The sequence below is a fragment of the Dasypus novemcinctus genome, chromosome 11, assembly GCF_030445035.2.
Source record: "Dasypus novemcinctus isolate mDasNov1 chromosome 11, mDasNov1.1.hap2, whole genome shotgun sequence".
NCBI classification, from domain to species: Eukaryota; Metazoa; Chordata; class Mammalia; order Cingulata; family Dasypodidae; genus Dasypus; species Dasypus novemcinctus.
Window position 1 is genome coordinate 60,671,158 of NC_080683.1, and position 20,904 is coordinate 60,692,061.

General features: G+C 36.8%; 1 protein-coding gene, 1 non-coding gene and 1 pseudogene across 2 annotated transcripts in view; all 3 read left to right on the plus strand.

Annotated features, from left to right (window-relative positions):
- Nucleotides 1-20,904, plus strand: part of HTR1E (5-hydroxytryptamine receptor 1E) — a 102,984-nt gene that overhangs the window by 74,800 nt on the left and 7,280 nt on the right. The window contains exon 2 of the mRNA XM_004454487.5: nt 2,926-3,003. The gene's annotated coding sequence lies outside the window, so the exon portion shown is untranslated. The remainder of the gene's footprint in view (nt 1-2,925; nt 3,004-20,904) is intronic.
- On the plus strand, nt 9,181-9,797 carry LOC101433394 (glutathione S-transferase 3, mitochondrial pseudogene; annotated as a pseudogene).
- Nucleotides 19,448-19,581, plus strand: LOC111763211 (small nucleolar RNA SNORA70). The gene has a single exon (XR_002796125.2). It is a non-coding gene; the product is annotated as a small nucleolar RNA SNORA70 (small nucleolar RNA).

Sequence of the window (20,904 nt, forward strand, 5' to 3'; positions counted from 1 at the left end):
CATGCAAATCAAATCCACAATGACATATCATTTCACACCCACTAGAATGGCTATTATTAAAAACCAGAAAACTACAAATGTTGAAGAAGATATGGAAAGATATGGAAAAATAAAAATGTTCACTGCTGGTGGGACTGTAAAATGATACAGTCCATTTTACATCTGGTTATTCCTCAGGAAGCTAAGTATAAAATTACCATATGACCTGGAAATCCTGCTAATACTTATATAACCAGAAGAACTGAAAGCAGGGATTCAAACAGCTACTTCCACAGCATGTTCCTAGCAGCATTATTCACAAATGCCCAGAGATGGAAGCAACCCAAATGTCCATCAACCAATGAATGAATAAACAAAATGTGGAATATACATACAATGTAATGTTATTCAGCAGTAAAAATAAATGAAGTTGTGTTAGTCAGCCAAAGGGGTGCTGATGTAAAATGCCAGAAATTCATTGGTTTTTATAAAGGGTATTTGTTTGGGGGAGTTGCTTACAGATACCAGGCCATAAAGCATAAATTACTTTCCTCACCAAAGTCTATTTCCTCTTGTTGGAGCAAGATGGCTGCTGATGTCTGTGAGAGTTCAGGCTTCCTGGGTTCCTCTCTCATCACCTTTGTTTTCTCCACAAGGTCAGCTGTAGACTCTGATCCTCTCTAGACTTTGCCTCTCTCCACAAGGTCAGCTGTCGACTATCAGGTGAACGGCTCTGTCTTTCTTCCTGGGGTTTCTGCCATGTCTAAGCAGCTGTCTCTATTCCTCTGTGTTCTTCTCCTGGCTCAGGCCCTCTCTTCCCAGGGCTTACTTCTCTTTCCTCTGTGTGCTTACTTCCTGGGGCTCCAGGTTAAAACTTCAGCATCAAACTCCAACATCAAAACTCCAACATCAAAAACCCTCAACTGTCCTTTGCCATGCCTTTTATCTGTGAGTCCTCACCCACCAAGGGGCAGGGACTCAACACCCTAATGACGTGGCCCAATCAAAGCCCTAATCATAACTTAATCACACCCAGATACAGACCAGATTACAAACATAACCCAATATCTATTTTTGGAATTCATAACCATATCAAATGGCTACAGAAGTTTTGATTCATGTGATAACATCATGACATATTTAGTGAAATAAGTCAGAAACAAAAGGACAAATACTGTATGTTCTCACTGATATGAAATAATTAGAATAAACAAACTCATAGAGTCATAAGCTGGAATATACATTACTAAGGTCTGGGCTGGGGTAAGGAATGGTGGGTTAATACTTCAATTGCACAGAATTTCTATTTGGCTTAATTGTAGAGTTTTGATAATGAATGGTGGTGATAGTAGCAATACTAGGAGTATAATTATCAGATCTGAATTGTATATGTGGATGTGGTTAAAAGGGGAAACTTTAGGCCATATATATGTTACTAGAATAAAAATTAAAAGAAAAAACATAGGACTGTACAGCACAATGAGCCCTATTGTAAACAATGGACTATATTAATAGTACAATTAGCAAAATATTCTTTCATGAATCATATCAAATGTACCACACTAATGCAAGGTACTAAAAACATGGAGGTACATGGGAACTTTGTATTATATATATTTAATGCATGATATTCCTGTAAACCGACAACTTCTCAAACAAAAAATAATAATAATAATAAAAATTTTAAATAGATGGTGCAAGTTTATTTCATTGCATGCTCCTGCCTAGAGCATGGCAGAGTTGAATAGGTAATGAATTGTTATATCCAAGGAGCACAGGTAAAGAATGAGTTCGACGTCCAGGGATGGAATGATTACAAAAGAATGAAAGGAAAAGCTCTTTACTGATCAAACTATTATTATTTTGTACTGGCCTGAGATGCCAAATATGTTTTAAACATATAAAAATTGAGACTTTCCTTATAAGCCAGCAAAAGTGATAAGGTAAAATCCCAAACGAATTAACTAACCAGATTCCACAGAAACACAAATGTGTATTGGCTAGTCAATAATGAATATATTTAATCATGGAAAAGATTCAAATTACAAGCATAAGTTTTAGATAAAAACCTTTGCTTGGTAAGTTTCTCTAAATCATTATTTCTCTATATGTTATCTAGGATGTTATAATAATTTCTGACTTTTATATCACCATCTCCAAAGCAGTGAAACCATTTTGCCAAGAGATTGAATCACTTTCCTGCCACACAGTCCTCTAAATTACTTCCTTTTCACACCCAGTCCCTACCCAACCTCCCCATTCCATCTACATCCCCTGGCCTCATTAAAGAAATCTCAACCACCCTCTTGCCTTTGACACCTTTTTTGGACTTATCTTCTAAACAGTAATCCCTTCAAAATGACTTTTTGGGTTGAATGGGACTGATTTAATGGGCAAGGATATATATATCTTCTTTCCACATAAGCTTTATGTAAATGGAGAAAACTACCTACATTTTTCTTGCCATTTTTCTCCTCATCTTTCCATTAAAACATACAATTGTTTCTCCAAAACTTCCAAGGAAGGCAAAGATTGTGGTATATGCAGTGTAGAGTTTCTTAAAAACAATTCTAAAAATCAGCTATGAATATTTACTAAGGAACTATATTAAGTGGGCTGAGAAATGCATACTATTTTGATCAGTATAAATTAGGTATACTTTACATTTTAACACTTTTACAGCTCTAGAATAACTTTAAAGGGGACAGAATAAACAAATAAAGAAAGATGACACTTTAAATAATTTTAAAGGGGATGGAATAAACATTCATAGAAACACAAGGAAATACCCCTTAGTTCAATAGGGAGATAACTAACCCATCAGAATATCAACATGTGAGCATGATCAGCATGCTCACATGTTGATCACTGAACACTGAAAAATGTTTATTGAGTACCTCTTAGGTGTCAGGAAATGTGTAAGCACTTTTTTTTTTTTTTTTGCAGGTACCAGGATTGAACCCAGGACCTCATACATGAGAAGCAGGCGGTCAACCACTGAGCTACATCCACTGGCCAATGACGGTTGGTTTTTATGTGTTTTGTTTTCATTTGTTTATCTTTAGGAGGTGCCAGGGATCAAACCCTGGACTTCATACCTGGAAAACAGGTGCTCAACCGCTTGAGCTACTTGAGCTACGTCTACTCCCCAAGCACTTTAACATATACCGTCTCACTTAATTCTCTTCGCAATCATTTTTCACATTGTGAAACCAAGCTTCCAAAGATTAAGTAATTTACCCAAGAATAGTTGATGAATTACTTAACTTAGAAACCCCAAAATATCAGTGGCTAAACAAAATGGAATGCTATTTCTCACTCATATCACCATCTAATTCAAGTCAGTGGAGGTAGAGGAGTTTATGCTCCACCCGGTCATTCAGGGACCCAGGATACTTTGTCTCACGAACCTGCCCTCCTCTAGGTCTTCAGATACTTCTCCATCCAACTGATTAGTGGAGATTGAAAACAAGGATAGCACATTGGATAACTTTGTAGGGAAAGCCTGGAAGCAGCACACTCTGCTCACATTCCATTGGCCAAAACTCAGTCAAAAAGCCAATGTTCACTGACAAGGAGGCTGTGTGTGCCCACCAAGAAGAATATAACACTTATTGGTGTGCTCTCACAGTCTCTGCCACAATTGTATTATTGGTCAGAGCAGGGATTCAAGTTTAAATCTTTTGAGTACAAACCCAATATTCTCATGTCATGATGTTGGGAAAATCTCTCTCTCAATTTCATTATCTATCTATTTCCCCCTACCTGCCACCACACGAGACTGTCAAAAGCAGTAAAACCTTGCCTGTAGTCATACTGAAACTTATACTCTAAAAGTTGGGCATTGGTGAATTTCTAATGTGTCTTTCAAGTACTGTAGGATGGGCCCTATGTAAAGAATATTATACAGTCTGCAGTCACACTAATCAGAAATTACAAACCTGCTAGGAAAATAGCCAGTCATTTTCAGAGAATTCCATAACCAAGGGAATGGGTGGGGGTAGTCAACAGAAACTGACACAGAGATTACAGAGGTAGAACTAGCAGACCAGTGGTTTAAAACAACTACTATGAAGTTATTTAAGAATGTAATGAAAAATTCAGCCAAATAAATGAACAGATTGGGAATCTCAATAGAGAAATCATAATTACAAAAAAGAAATTCTAAAACTGAAAAGCACAATATATCTATTGAATAGAATATCTATTGAATAGGATTAAAAGAAACTTGGATATCACAGAAGAAACTGTTAGTGAACTGAAATGCAGAGAAAAAATGGCTGAAAAAAATTGACAGAGCCTCAGTGACCAGTGGAACACTATGAAAGAGTCAACATATAGAAGTTAAGTGAAGAAGAAGAGGATTTTATAGGTGAATGGTTAAAATAATTGGTACATCCATACCATGGAATATTACTCAGCAATAAAAAAAGTATGAAGTTTTGTTACTTGCAACAACTTGGATCAATCTCAGGAGCATTATGCTGAGCGAAAATAAATTAATCTCAAAAAGTCACATATGGCAGCGAACTTGGCCCAGTGGTTAGGGCGTCTGTCTACCACATGGGAGGTCCGCGGTTCAAACCTCGGGCCTCCTTGACCCGTGTGGAGCTGGCCCATGCGCAGTGCTGATGCGTGCAAGGAGTGCCCTGCCACGCAGGGGTGTCCCTGCATAGGGGAGCCCCACGCACAAGGAGTGCGCCCTGGAAGGAGAGCCGCCCAGCAAGAAAGAAAGTGCAGCCTGCCCAGGAAGGGTGCCACACACACATGGAGAGCTGACACAACAAGATGACGCAACAAAAAAAGAAACACAGATTCCTGTGCCCCTGACAACAACAGAAGCAGACAAAGAAGATGCAGCAAATAGACACAGAGAACAGACAACCAGGGTGGGGGGAGTGGAGATAAATAAATAAATAAATAAATCTTTTTTTTTTAAAGTTACATATTATATAATTCCACTTACATGACATTGTCAAAATTACAAAATTATGGATATATACAAATTAGTGGTTGCCAGGCTTTAGAGATGGTAAGGAGAGATTGAATGGGACTTTAAAAGGTTTAGCATGAAAGATGTCTTTGTGTTGCTGGAAAAGTTCTGTATCTGAATTATGATGGTGATTATATGAATCTATACACATGATAATATGTCAGAACTCTACATGCACGTTACGCTAATGTCAATTCCCTGGTTGTGATATTATACCTGTTATATAAGATGAAACGATTGAGGGAAACTGAGTGAAGTGTACACACGACCTTTCTGTACTCATTTGGAACTTCCCATAAATCTGTAATTATTTCAAAATAGAAGGTAAAAAAATTTCAGTGACTATTTAAAGCAAAATTATTAACAACATATTGTGGAATTTATTTAAAATGTAGAAATAAAGAACATTGCAAAAACAGCACAAAGTATGGAAAGAATTTTTGTATTGTATACTAAGTGGTATAATACTGAGTTGTCATAGACTGTGATAACTTAAGCTTGCATTTTAAAATTCCCAGAGCAACAGCTAAGAGGGAAGAAGGGAGGCAAGGGAGAATTAAAAATCCAACAGAGAAGATGAAATAGTAAAAAGTAATCCAAAAGTAAGCAAAAAAAAAAAAAAAAGAGGGAGAAAAGGAACTACAAAACAGATAAGACCTATAAATCAATAAAAAGTAGAATTAAACCCAAACATAACAATAATCACACTAAATGTAAATAATCCACATGTCCCAATTAAAGGCAGAGAATATCAGATTAGATAAAAATGTAAGCCCCAACTAGATGCTGTCTACAAGAACCCCACTTTAAATATAAAGGCACAGTTGGAATATATATATATATATATGTAATGTGAACATAAACCAAAAGAAAACTGGAGTGGCTGTATTACTACCAGACAAAGTAAATATCAAAACATAGAATAGTACCAGAGATAAATTGAGGCATTGCATAATAATATAAGAGTCAATTCATCAAGAAAGCAAAACAATCCTAAATGCATATACATCTGATAACAGAACTTCAACATACATTGTGCAAAAATTAGCAAAATTCCACCCACAATTATAGATGGAAATTTTAACACTCTTCTTTCAATAATTGATAGAACAAGTTGACAAAATATTGGTAAGAGTACAGAAGATCTGAACAATACTATAAAGCAAATTAGCTTATAGAACACTAATGGAACAATTGCAGAGTACACATTTTTTTCAAACACACATATAACATCACCAAGATAGACTTAGCCATAAAATAAGTCTCAATAAATTTCAAAGGATTGCAATCATGCGGAGTATATTCTGTGATCTTGAGTACAATGGAATTTTTAAATAAATAAATCATCCTAAAAAGAATTTAGAAAATCTCTAAATATTTTGAAGATGAGAAATGCATTCCTAAATACTGTATAAGTCAAATAAGAAATTATGGAAGAAATTAGTAAATATTTATGACAATGGTAATGAAATTACAACATTGAAATTCATAGGATACAACTAAAATAGTACTTAAGGCAAAATTTATAATTTTAAATGCTTACATTGTGGACAAAAGGGCTTCGAATTAATGACCTTAGCTTCTATATTAAGAGGCCAGAGAAAGAAGGGCAAATTAAAACAAAAATAAGTAAAAGGAAGGAAATAATAAATGCAAAACCTGAAAATAATAACAAAGAATAGATAATAGAGGAAATCAAGTCATTCAAAATCTTATTCTTTGAAAAGATCAATAAAATTGATGTGGAGGCATTTTTGGGACTTGGAGTTGTCCTAAATGATATTGCAGGAACAGATGATGAACATTATATATCCTGCCATAAACCACTGAATGTACTGGGGAGACTGTAAACTACAATGTAAACTATAACCCATGTGATGTAGCAGTGCTCCAAATGTATTCACCAAATGCAATGAATGTGCCACAATGATGAAAGAGGTTGTTGATGGGGGAGCAGTGTGGTGGGGTGGAGGGTGGGGTGTGGGAACATTTTATATTTTTTAATGTAACATTTTTTGTGATCTATGTATCTTCAAAATAATACAATAAAAAAAAGAAAAACCCTTACCAAACCTGATCAAGAAAAAAGAAAGAAAAACCCTTACCAAACCTGATCAAGAATGAAAGAGGGAATATAACTATATGTATTACAGACATTAAAAGGATAAGTAAATATTATGACCAGTTTTACATATTTGGTCATAATATTTTTTTAAGATTTATTTATTTATATATTTATTTCTAACCGCTCGCCCCCCCTTGTCTGTTCTCTGTGTCTATTTGCTGCGTCTTCTTTGTTCTCTTCTGTTGTTGTCAGAGGCACGGGAATCTGTTTCTCTTTGTTGCGTCATCTTGTGTGTCAGCTCTCCATGTGTGCGGTGCCATTCCTGAGCAGGCTGCACTTTCTTTTGCGCTGGGCGGCTCTCCTTAAGGGGCACACTCCTTGCGCGTGGGGCTCCCCTACGCAGGGGACACCCCTGCGTGGCAGGGCACTCGTGCACATCAGCACTGCTCATCGGCCAGCTCCACACGGGTCAAGGAGGCCTGGGATTTGAACCGTGGGCCTCCCATGTGGTAGACAGACGCCCTAACCACTGGGCCAAGTCTGCTTCCCTGGTCATAATATTTGACAACTACAAATTTGACAACTTAAAGGACATGAACAAATTCTTTGAAGGACAAAAATCACCAAAAATGAAATAAGAAGGAATAGAAATCCTAGAAATACCTGTATATATTAAAGAAATAGAATTTAAAATTAAATATCTTCCTACCAAGAAAACTGAAGACCCATTCCATAAAATAGTCACAAAGAGATACTATTAATATTTCTCAAATTCAAATTCTCAGAAAATTTTTAAAACCTTTTTTTAAGGTCAGCATAGCCTGATATCAAAATTAGGCAAGACCATTTCAGGAAGAAAATTTTGAGACAAATATTCATCATGAACTTAAATACAGAAATTTTAACAAAATATTAGCAAATCAAATTCAGCAATATATAAAAAGGACAATTCATCATGACTAAGAATCCAAGATTGGTATAACATTCAAAAGTCAATTACTATAATTTAACACATTAACATAATAAAAAAGTATTATTTTTATTATCTCAATAGCTGCAATCATCTCAATAGTTGCAAAAGCAAATTCTGATAAAACTGAATACTCACTTATAATAAAAAGAAAACTATCAACAAATTAGGAATAGATGAAAATTTCCTCCAACTAATAGAAGAGATTTAATTTTTTAAAAATAGCTAAAATCTATTAATGATGAATGATGAACACTTCTCCCTAATATTAGGAACAAAGTAAGAATGTCTACTCTCACCACTTTTATTCCTCATTTTACCAAAATTCTAGTCAGTATAGTAAGACAAGACAAGGAAATAAAAGCGATAAAAATTGGGAAAGAAGTAAAACTGTCTCTAATTGAAAATGTTATGATTGTTTCCATTGAAAAGTCATAAGGAATCCACAAAATACCTATATAATTAATAAGTGTACTTAGCAAGGTCACAGAATAAAAAAATTATTTTTAAAATCCCATTGTATTTCTCTAAACAAGCAATAAAAATGGAAATGGAAATACAAATGCCATTTACAATAACATCAAAATTATTAAATATACTTAGGGATAAATTTAAAGAAATATGTGCAAAACCTCTACACTGAAGACAACAAATATTGCTGAGAAAACTTAAATATCAAAATAAATGGAGAAAGATACTTTAGTCATGAATTGGAGGTCACTTAATACTGATATATTTTAATTCTTAAATTATTCTATAGTTTCTGCACAATATCAATCAAAATTCTAGCAGGATTTCTTTGTAGAAATTGATGTTGATTCTAATATTCATTTGGAAGTTCATAGACCCCAATCTTGAAAACAAAGTTGACGACTCACACTACCTGATTTCAAGACTAAGCACCATGAAATCTATGTAATAAAGACAGAATCATATTGGTGTAAGGATAGATCGATGGAACAGAAAAGAGGGGCTAGAAATAGACTAATACATAGAATCAACTGATTTTTGAGAAAGGGACCAAAATAAAGGGAAAAGAGAATCTTTTCAACAAAGGATTCTGAAGTAACTTTTCCCGCATCCACACGGGGGAAAAAAATAAACCTCAACACTACCTCACACCAAACGCAAAATTTTATTCAAGATGGATCATAAACATAAAAACTGACTGCGCTGCGCTGCTGCGGTCTGCACCAGTAGAGCTAAGGTGATCCAGCCAAGATGGCCGTCCTCTCTAAGGAATACGGTTTCGTGGTTCTGACTGGTGCTGCCAGCTTCATAATGGTAGCTCATATGGCCATCAACGTTGCCAAGGCCCGCAAGAAGTACAAGGTAGAGTATCCTACCATGTACAGCACCGACCCAGAAAATGGGCACCTCTTCAACTGCATTCAGCGAGCTCACCAGAACACGTTAGAAGTGTATCCTCCCTTTCCTATTTTTTCTAGCTGTTGGAGGTGTTTACCAACCGCGTATAGTTTCTGGTTTGGGCTTGGCTTGGATTGTTGGACGAGTTCTCTATGCTTATGGCTATTACACAGGGGAACCCAGCAAGCGCAGTCGAGGAGCCCTGGGATCCATTGCCCTCATGGGCTTGATAGGCACTACTGTATGCTCTGCCTTCCAGCATCTCGGTTGGGTAAAAATTGGTTTAGGCAGTGGGTCCAAATGCTGCCATTGAAGAATTATAGAGGTTTTAAAAAACTCATTCATTTTGAAAGACTTATCTTAATTTCCCATTATTTTTTTTTAATATAATAAAACCTATCTGGCATCAGCCTCATACCTAAAAAAAATAAAAATAAAAATAAAAAATAAACATAAAAACTAAAGCCATTTAGCTTCTAGAATAAAACATAGAAGAATATCTTTGTGACCCTTGAGGTTAGAAAAGATCCTTAGACAGGATGCAGGAAGCACTAACCATAAAGAAAAATAATAGGTAAATTAAACTTCTTAGAGATTAAAATCTTCTGCTTATCAAAAGACATCATTAAAATATACAAAGGCAAGTCACACTGTAGAAGAAAATACTCGCAAAGAATAGTCCTGACCAAAGACTTGCATCAAGAATCTATAAACCCCTTCTAAAACTCTATGTACTATGTTTTGATTAAATTTTTACAATAATCATATTTTCTTTTTATTATGAATGTAATGGCCACATAATAACATTGTGTCATGTCCCAATCACAGGTTAAAAAGGAAAGGAGAATAAAGAATCTCACACTCTGGTATCTGCTCTGTATCTTCCTGTTGCTCCCCCTGAAGTTCAAATTGAGAAACATAGAATATACCGTCCCTTTCCCCTGAACGGCAAAGAGGAGTCTTTCTGAAGACTGAGGCAGTGAATGTAATAAACAGTTAGAAAGAGAAAATTCAGGAATATGAGGCAAAGTGCCACTCCTGGAAAAACAAAGGAAGAAGAAACTGGTTCATACTGGAGAGTTAAAAACAAAAAAAAAAGGTTTGAAACAGTTTGGGCAAAATGAGAATAATTAAGAAAAGATAAAAAAATATGGTTAGTTATTCATAGGTATTGAAAACAAATAGAAGATTAGATTATAATTCTTTATAATTAAGTTCACAGGTGCTGAACCCTAGGATGTAAAATGCAACATGTTAATTCATTCATGAAATAGAATTAGAGGATGGATAGTTATTTTCAAATTCAGGGTATCTTTTATTTTTTTTAAAGATACATAGATCACACAAAATGTTACATTAAAAAATATATAAGAGGTTCCCATGTGCCCCATTCCCCACACCTCCCACTCTTCCCACATCAACCACCTCTTTCATTAGTGTGGTATATTCATTGTATTTGATGAATATATTTTGGAGCACTGCTACACAGCATGGATTATAGTTTACATATCCATTCCATTTAGTGGGTTACGACAGGATATATAATGTCCTGCATCTGTCCCTAAAGGTTATAAGGAGATCAACCTTGCAAATCACTATCCTGGGCAAGAAATAGAACTGGGCCAGACACTCAGAAGCTTTGTCCCCATCATAATCATCTCCCTCCCCTCTAAAAGTAATCACTCTCCTGACAGTTGAGATTTTGGTGATGACACAGTCCTAGGGTAACTTAACATGTTCATTGATCTGTAGTTCCTTTAAATTAATCATTGGTCTAGAGGCTTAATCAGTTTAGGTTTGAATTTTTTTAAGCAAGAGAGCTTCATGGGTTGTGTCATGTTCTTCCATAAGAACACAAATAATGCTGATTATCTTTCATTATAGATCCATCAATGGAAAATGTTATTCTAAATCTATCATTCCTTCATTTATCAGATGGAATAATTCTTTAAATAGAAAGCTCCCAACATCTACTATCCAGTGGTATAGTTGATATAGGAAAGGCCAGATAAATACTTATTCTTTCTTTTTATTTGTCGGTTTTCAAAATAATGAGCTGTTTGAAGGATGATAGGGGATAGGTAACAATATATTATTTCTATATTAAAAATAGAACAATTTGAGCATGAATAAGGATAATAACTGCAATGGATTAAAACACATAAAACATGTTTAAATCTGTGAATTTATAACAATAATTTTTCAATGCCTAATTTGTGTTTATTTAATCCATTGCAATTTTAAGACTGCAGTCCAGGCACCAGATACGCACTGCTTTTGGGCTGATCATTGTTTCTAGCCCTTTCTAATGTACAGAATTTGGATAGACACAATACCTTATAAGTTCATACTGAAACTTCTTATCAAAATCAGTGCTTATCTCCTTTCTCCACACTGAGAACTCTGGTTATCAAAAGCACAGTATATGATAGAATTATACTACAACATAGTTACTCATAAGTTTTATCCCACATTACACAGTTTCAGAATAACAATACTTATACTATGACCACTGTAGCAGTTTGGCATTGTTTATGAATTTCAAAAATAGATATTAGATTATGTTTGTGAACTGGACTGTTACTCTGGGCATATTAGATTGTACTGTATTCAGAGGTTTCACTTTTACTTGATTAAATTATGATTAAAGCTTTAATTGGTTCACATCAGTAGGATGGTTCAGTCCCCACCCCCTTGGTGGCCCAGGACTCACAAAGAAACCAATCAGCAGAGGAGTTACTTGGAGTTGTTTTGATGCTGGAGCCCCAGGAAGTAAATGCACAGAGAAGGAGAAAACAGAGGAATAAAGACGGCTCCATAGACACAGCAGAAACCCGGGGAAGAGAGAGAGCCTGATCGTCTACAGCTGACCTTGTGAAGATAAAAGTGCAGCTGAGTCTGGAGAGAAACAAGCCCTGGGAGAGAGAGAGCCTTAGCCCAGCCTACAGCTGATACTGGAAGAAGCTGGGACCATGGCGCTGTAAGAGGAAGAAGGAAGGCTGAACCCTCAGACATCACTTGCCATCTTGCTCCAACATATGGCCATTGACCCTGGGTGAGAAAATACCTCTTATGGTACCTAGAGTTGGAACCTCTAGGACTTTGTCACTGTAAGGTCTACCCCAAATAAATACCCTTTTATAAATGCCAACAGATTTCTGGTACTTTGCATCAGCACCCCTTGGGATGACTAATACAACCACCAAGACATTTCAGAAAACAGTATTAAAATATTTTTGCCTATCCTCTCTCTATTCTTCCCCCAAATTTTAATAGTATATCCATTATCAGGGCATACAGTAATTACCCCCTCCTTCTTGGCCCTCATTTTAGTCATAATAAATATGACTACTGATTACTCACATATAGACCTTAGTTATATATACATATATACACACACACATATATATAATGCTCACTACTTTGTCCTTATATTGATGTCTCTCTGGTCAGTTCCATTATCTAAAGCTTCTTCTGAGTAGATTTCTAGGAAGGCTCCATGGGAACAACATTCTCACGTGGTGATGCAGTTTGCTGCTTCTATATTTGAAAATCAGTTTTGCTGGATAGGAAATTCTTGGCTCTTATTTTTCCCTGCATTGCTTAAGTATGTTACTTAAACATGTTAACTGTTTTTGGCATAAAGTTTCTTTTGGTAAACCTGATGATAACCTGACTTTCTTTCACTAATAAGTAATGTTGTGTTTTTGTCTGGAGGTCTGATGGATTTTGTCTTTTTCTTTAAAGACAAGTAATTTTACTAGAATGTCTCTGAGTTGCCCATTCTTTGTTTCCTTTTACCGTGTAGTTTCAATTCTTTTAATTTCAAGAGTTTTCTAGGTTATAGCATTTGTTCTCTTCCCTTGTTTGGTTCTCTTCTCTGTAGATACTAAAACACACACATATGTGTGCATGCAATTTATATATGTATGTAGATATGTATGTATGTATATACTCATATAATATGTAGGAGCATCATTGCTTATCTTAACTATTTGTCATTTTCTCTCAAACCCTTTATCTTCATTTCTTTTTCATTTTTAAAATTGTTCCCTCCTTTGCATCTTCTATATCTCTTAAGGTGTTAATTGTGTTATTTGTTCTTTTGTTCCTTCTTACTTACATGTCAGTCTTCACTTTTGAAATATTTCCTCCTTAATTTCTAATTCCTTCCTAAGGAATATCACCTGTATGAGTTTTTCTCATTCTGATTTATGTTGTTCTTCATATATTATATCACTTTCTTAATATCGTTTAGCTCATTTGAAGTGATAAGTTACAGTCTTTTTCTGTTTGGGGGGAGGCATGTCTCTCTGGTGTAGTCTCATTGACTATAGGAGTGTTATTCTGTTCCTTATTCTCTTTTTTCTAATAATATGATAATAACTCTTTGAGATTTGACTGCAGTACTTTTCTATAGCTATTTTTTTTTCTGTAGCTCACTTTTGAGTTACATTAGCTTTTAGAAGATAGCTTTTCTTCACACTCTGGAGTTGCCTCTTCTCTCCCTCTCCCTCTCCCTCTCATTAAAAGAAAATATGGCAGTTTATTCTATGGGATCTCTGAGTGCCCCTCCTCCACTTTCATCTGAACCTTCTCTTTCCTTTATCTCTATTGTTGCTGTGCTACTAATTTGGGATTCTGTCCCCAGCAGTGTTCCCTCAGTGAGGGGTTTTATCCTGGAGGCACCTTCAGTTGGTTAGTTTCAAGAGGTCATAGAGCCCAGACTTCTGTGGTCTCTTCATACCTTAATGTGTGTTCTTTGCACTCACCTGCTATTAAGTGTGCAAAGCTCTTCCAGTTTCACCTGCAATTCTCAAATTGTCTCTCTGAGCTTTCTAGTGAGCACCCATTAGCTGTTTTGGGAATCTCACTTTGGCCAGATGCCCCATTGCTTCCCTTGGCTTCCTCCTATACAGATGCTGACACAAGTAGTCTTGAAGCTGTCAGTAGTTGTCCCCACCAGCTCATACTTTGGGTTTGTGGGGATACTTTTGTCAGAGATGCTTCCGTAATATTTTGGTTTTGCTATCCTAGTTTTTATAAGGAGGTTCAGAAAATTCAAAAACTTTATTACCTGTTCTGCCATTTTTCCAGAGTTTTCCCAGGAGAAACTTATCCTACTATATATTGCCTAAGAGTTACCTCCCTGAAAACCTCTTTGTTACTCAAATGTGGCCTCTCTCTAATCCAAACTCAGCATATAAATTCTCTGCCTTCCCCTTGGTGTGGGATATGACTTCCAGGTATGAGCCTCCCTGGCACCAAGGGATTATTACCAAGTACTAACTAGCGATGAATTTGGAAAAAGACCTTGATCAAAAAGGGGAAATATTAAATACAAAAGGAGATTTCAAAGTGAGTCAGGAGGTCTTTCCAGAGGTTACACTTATGTATGTCTCAGGTAGGTGGATCATACTAACTGCCACAGTAAACAATGCCTCAAGCATGGGTCCACCTGAGTGCTCTAGTTATATAGACCCTATAGGCAAGGCACACAACCCCAGGAAATCAGCACCCCATTGGTGGGCCTTACCTTGGAATATATGTTAACCTATTTCACCAATGTAACAGAGTTAGACTCATTTATGATTTTCCTACATATGATTCTTCTGCCACTTTCACTTGAAGCTATAATTAGCACTATACTCATTAAATAGATATCCCAGAGAATAAATCTTTGATCTGTTCATATACTGTTTGAACCCTGAATCTCAGCAGAGTTGCAGTCAACACCTACTCTCCAGTTTAATGGACTTGCCCAGGACACCTAACTAAATGGTGACGATGGACAACACTTACTGAAAATATAGAGAGTATCTTCAACCACAAGGAAGACAGTTCTGTCCATCTACTTTGTGAGATCTAAGCCCCCTCTCAATTGGAAGCAGAGTGGACATCACCATCCTAAAATCCTCAATATTGAGGAATGAACAAAAATAAAGGGGGAATGCAACCATGGACCAAAGTATACATATTATTATTTTACTAATGGAAGAACTTGTAATATTGATATAAAGATAAGTAGTCTCCAGAGGTTTTGAGGGGAGGGGAAGGGAAGAATAGATGTGACATGGGGCATTTTGAGGACATTGGAATTGTCTGCATGATATTACTAGGATGGATACAGGCCATTATATATTTTGTCAAAACGTATAAAAGTGTATGGTGCAAAGTGTAAACCATAATGTAAACTATAGACCATGGTTAGTAGCAATGCTTAAATACTTTTACATCAATTATAAGAAATGTACAGCATGAATGAAAGATGCTATTAATAGGGGGAAATGTGAGAGGTGGAGGCTGTGAGGTATATGAGAATGCCTAAATTTTTTATGTAACTTTTCTATAATCTAAAATTCCTTTACAAATATAAAGTTTAAATCACCACACCAGGCAACTGAGAGTGCCGACAACTCCAAGCAGGAGAATCACACCCATCAACCATGTGGGTCTAAGCCCCCTCTTGATTTAGAGGTGGACATCACCATCCCAGGGTCCACAGGATGGAGGTATAAAATATGGATTAGAGTGGACTTACTTTTATTCTCCTCTAGAACTGTTGTGACTAGTAATGGAAGAAACTGTAGCATTGATGTGGAGAAAGTGGCCACAGTAGTTGCAGAGGGCAGGGAAAGGGAAGAAGAGATGTGATATGGGGACATTTTCAGGACTTGGAGCTGTCCTAAATGATATTGCAGGGACAGATGCAGGACATAATATATATTCTTCCATAACCCACTGAATGTACTGGGGGAGAGTGAAAGCTACAATGTAAACTATAATCCATGCAGTGCAGCAGTGCTCCAAAATGTATTCACCAAATGCAGTGAATGTGCCACGATGATGAAAGAGGTTGTTGATGTGGGAGGAGTCAGGGAGGGGGGGCAGTGTGGGATATGTGGGAACCTTTTATATTTTTTAATGTAATATATTTTGTGATCTATGTATCTTCAAAAAAAAAATGCAATAAAAAATAAATGCTAAAAAAAGTTTTTTTTAATATGCCTGAACATCAGCTACACATGTGACCTCATCGCACTTGGATGGTATAAATCAGGTTCTGGAGCACCCCAGGAAACGGAAAGCAGCATTCACTGACCAGTTTGGTTTAGAGTGATTCTCTTCCATTCATAATTTCAAGGGAATATAATTAGAATTAATTTTTATAAACTACAGAATAGAAGAATAATGATTCCCAGTCAAACGAAGTAGAGACTAGCACTATAAGAAATAAAGTGGTCTTGGATTGCATTGGTATTTTCCATGGCATAATTAAAGCACAAACTGAAAGTTACAAACTCACAAAAAGTTCCTGCATCATCCCCTGATAAGATCCTGCACCCATTTTTAGCTATGACTATCCAGTGATTTCTCCACACTGATTAACTATATATTTTGAGTTAAAAGTTATTATAAGCCCTCCTTCCCTGCTATGTGGAAAGCTACAGACTTGTGAGATTTCCAGATGCTATTTAACCAACATTGTTCTAATTAGAAATCATACTGCCTCCTAAGGACTTGGTAGTGGCTATAAAACCAAGTATTAATTTTTTAAGAAGGTAAAAGGAACCCAAGAAAACTCATTTCCCTAGTGTAGCTTTGGTCTCCTCACTGCCCCCAATATGATTATCTTCACTTGCTTAAGCAATTCTGCTTACCTGATGCCCCCAAGACCCACGGACTAACTCCCAGCATCCTCCATTGCTGCTTTCCTTCCTCATTTGCATTTCACTCATTCCTAAAATGCTCTCTGTCCCTATATAAGGACATTACGTGTAGCAGCAAAGAAAACTGTAAGCAGCCACAGTAAACAACTTTAAAAGACATCTCTCATCTTTAAAAAAAAAAAAAAAAAGAAACATTTACTCCCATTCTCCACCTGCTCCTCCAGTTACTACCTTAGTTTTCTGCTCCCTTGTACACAAACATCTTGCAATAATTGCTTGAATACTGTTTGAATACTGTCTGCACTTCCTCTCCTTGAATTCTTTTTTTTATTAGAGAAGTTGTGGTTGACAGAAAAATCGTGCATAAAATACAGGGTTCCTATATACTAACCTATTATTAACACCTTGCCTTGGTATGGTACATTTCCTAGAATAATGAAAGCACATTTTTATTTTTATAATTGTACTATTTAATTATAGTCCATGGTTTACTTTAGGGTTCACTGTGTTGTGCAGTTCCATGGATTTTTTTTTTTTTTACAGCCTGCTTATGTTTTTAATTGAAGGTGAGTATATTGGAAACAGCATATATTTGGGTCATGCTTTTTTATCCATTCTGCCAATCTCTGCCTTTTGACTGAGAGTTTAATCCTTTTACTTCTTCTGCCATTCTGCTATTTAGTCTTTATATATCTTATATCTTTTTTTCTTCAATTCTTCTGTTAATGCCTACTTTCATATTTATTTACATTTTGTATTATACCACTTTGAGTCCCTTCTCATTTCTTTCTGGATATATTATTTTATACTTTTTCTTTTTGGTTACCATGGGGTTAAAATTTAACATCCTAATTATGTAACAATCATATTTGATTTGATACCACCTTGACTTCAATAGTTTACACATACTGTTCCTAGATCCCTTTACCCTCTTCTTTTCTGATACTTGTTCCAAATTATATCTTTGTACATTGTCCAAAACCATAGATTTATCATTGCTTTTCATGCATTTGCATTTTAGCAAGTATAGGAAGTCAGAAGTGGAGTTACATATACATTACAGTATATAATGGGTTTGTTTTTTTCATGTTTACACTGTTTGGTATTCTCTGGGATTCTTGGGTGTGCATATTCACATCTTTTGCTACATTTGGTGAGTTCTCTGCTACTATTTCTTTGACTATTCCTCCTGCCCCTTTCTCTCTCTCTTCCCCTTCTGCTTGACACTGTCCCATGGGTCTCTTAGGTCTCTTTGCCTGCTTTTTTATAGTTCTTTTTTCTTTTTGCTCTCCAGTCTGACTCATTTCAATTGTGGTTTGTTTTTTTTAATTCACTGACTCTTGGTTCCTCCAGTCCAGTCTGCTGCTAAAACCCTCCTCAGAATTTTTCATTTCACTTATTGTGGTCTTCAACTCCAGTAGTTCTGTTTGGTTCCTTTTCAAAATTTCTACCCCTTTATTATGATTTTCATATTGTTCATGCATTGTTTTCCTGATATCCTTTAACTCTTTCTCTGTATTTTCCTTTATCTCCTTGAGCATACTGAAGATCATTTTTTTAAAGACTTTGTCCGGTATATTCACAGTCTGGTCTTCTTCATTGATGTTTTCTGGATTTGTATCCTCTTCCTTTGGAGGGGGGGTATCATTTCCTGTTTCTTTGTTTGTCTTGTAATAATCTTTTGTTGCACACTGTACAGTTTAATACGTTAAATGTTAACTCTTGGATTTAGTCCCTGAGATGTCTGCTTTTGAGCTTCTATCCAGCTCATGTTATGACGGAGATTTCCTTGAGTGTCAGGAACTAACCAAACAAACCTAAGCAAAATACACCTTTTACCTCTTTGCAAATTTACTTTGCATTGCCTATTGCTTTCCTTCAGAGTTCACCCCTTCTATAGGAAAGTCAGCCCAAGATGAATGCAAAGTGCAGGATCCTCCCTTCTTTCCTGGGCCAATGTCTTGTTCTGGGCTTGTGCTTGCTAGCGCACTTAGGGGTTCCCCTGTGTAGAAGTTTGAATGCCCCCTCTACTTCTGAGGAAACACACTTTCTCCCACTCCTGGATGTTCCATTGCATGACTTAATGCAGGTAAACCTTTGCCCCAGGCTGCCTGCCTCAGTGGTTTCTTACATTGCTTTCACTCTCTCAAGCACACAGGGATGTGTGCAGGAGTTTGGAGTGATTGCCAATGAAAGGTTACAAAACTGAACTCCTACTTTGAAGGGCTTGAACACAAAATAAACCAATCAGGAAGTCATAGTAAAAGAGTTGAGGATGTAGCCTCTTAACTTTGCTAATTCAACGAGTAGTTAAAAGGATGAATCTGGCATAAATCATACCCTCCAGAAATTTATAGTCTGCTGGAGGGAATAAAAAATAAATAGTTGCAAAATAAGGTAGACTGCAGCCAATTAAGCCGACCATCCCCGTCTACCCATGGGGGCCTGGTGTGCAGTGGCTGCAACTGCAGCCTCCTTGGTAGTGAACATGGCCTGTTGCTTGTATGGGTTGTCCTAAGGGACCTTGGAGACAGCCCTTCCTTGCCTTTTGCTGGTCCTTTCTGTGACCTCGTGCCGTCCCCAGTCTAGGCTCCAGATGGGTATGCGAAGTGCCTTTGGAAAGCCTCAGGGGACGGTGGCCCAGGTCCACATTGGCCAAGTCATCATGTCCATCCACACCAAGCTTCAGAACAAGAAGCATGTGATTGAGGTGCTGCGCAGGGCCAAGTTCAAGTTCACTGGCCATCAGAAAATCTACCTCTCCAAGAAGTGGGGCTTCACATACTTCAATGCTGATGAATTCAAAGGTGTGGTGACTGAGAAGCACCTCATCCCAGATGGCTGTGGGGTGAAATACATCCCCAATCATGGCCCTTGGACAAGGGGTGGGCCCTGCACTCGTGAGGGCATTGTCAGCACTGCCCTCACCAGACCTGTGCCTCCAATAAGTGACTTCCTGGCCATCTTTTTAAAAAATAAGGTAAAAGTTGAATTATTTCTGATGATTTTTTACTGCATACTTTTAAAATTACATTCCCTAATTGCCTCTACTATCAAATTGAAATTTCTAGAGTTTTCTGTCCCTTATCCACACTACTGTATACTCCCATCTTACAATGACATTACAGGGGGTGAGACCTTTTTATTGAGAAGTACTCAACCACAAACCTCAAGAACCAAAGAAAACATAATACAAGGATTAATGCATACACAAAAACAACCTTTTAAGTCTTATTTTATTAAAGAGAAAAGGGTCAAAATAGAGAAATAAACCCACAGGGCACAAGGAAAAAGATAGAGAGGTTGATGCAAGCAGCTAATAGAGGGCCCAGTGGAATCTGAGCCCAGGTCTGTCTGATTCCAAACTCATGCTCTTCCCATTTTATGACCTTTATGTATCAAGTATAAATGCAATGTTTAAACATTTGTAAAAGGAGAGAATGTTGCCAGTGGAGAAGAAAACATTCCATTTATATGAAAGGGGATTGTTGGTAGAGCAGCAAGTTAAGCATTAAGGCCCCTGGAGGAACTAGAGAAACATAGAGACACCCAAATGTAGGTACATCCACAGAGGCACTTTAAAAGCATACTGAAGATAGAGAGGCAGAGATACAGGCTGTCTTCAAAACACTTGCCCCATTTGTGGTCTTTAGTGAGTTTCATGATGAGTTTCTTTTATTTTCTATATCTGAAGTATAAATGGTAACCTCACCCCCTTCTTGGTTTTTGCCCTCTGGGCCGGAAAAATTAAATTCAGGGCTAGAGCTCACCCTCAGGCTGGAGATTTTTATTCCTGTCCCCAATTCTCAGCCACCACTCCACCCAAAGGCTCTCACCAACATTCACTCTATTTTCCACA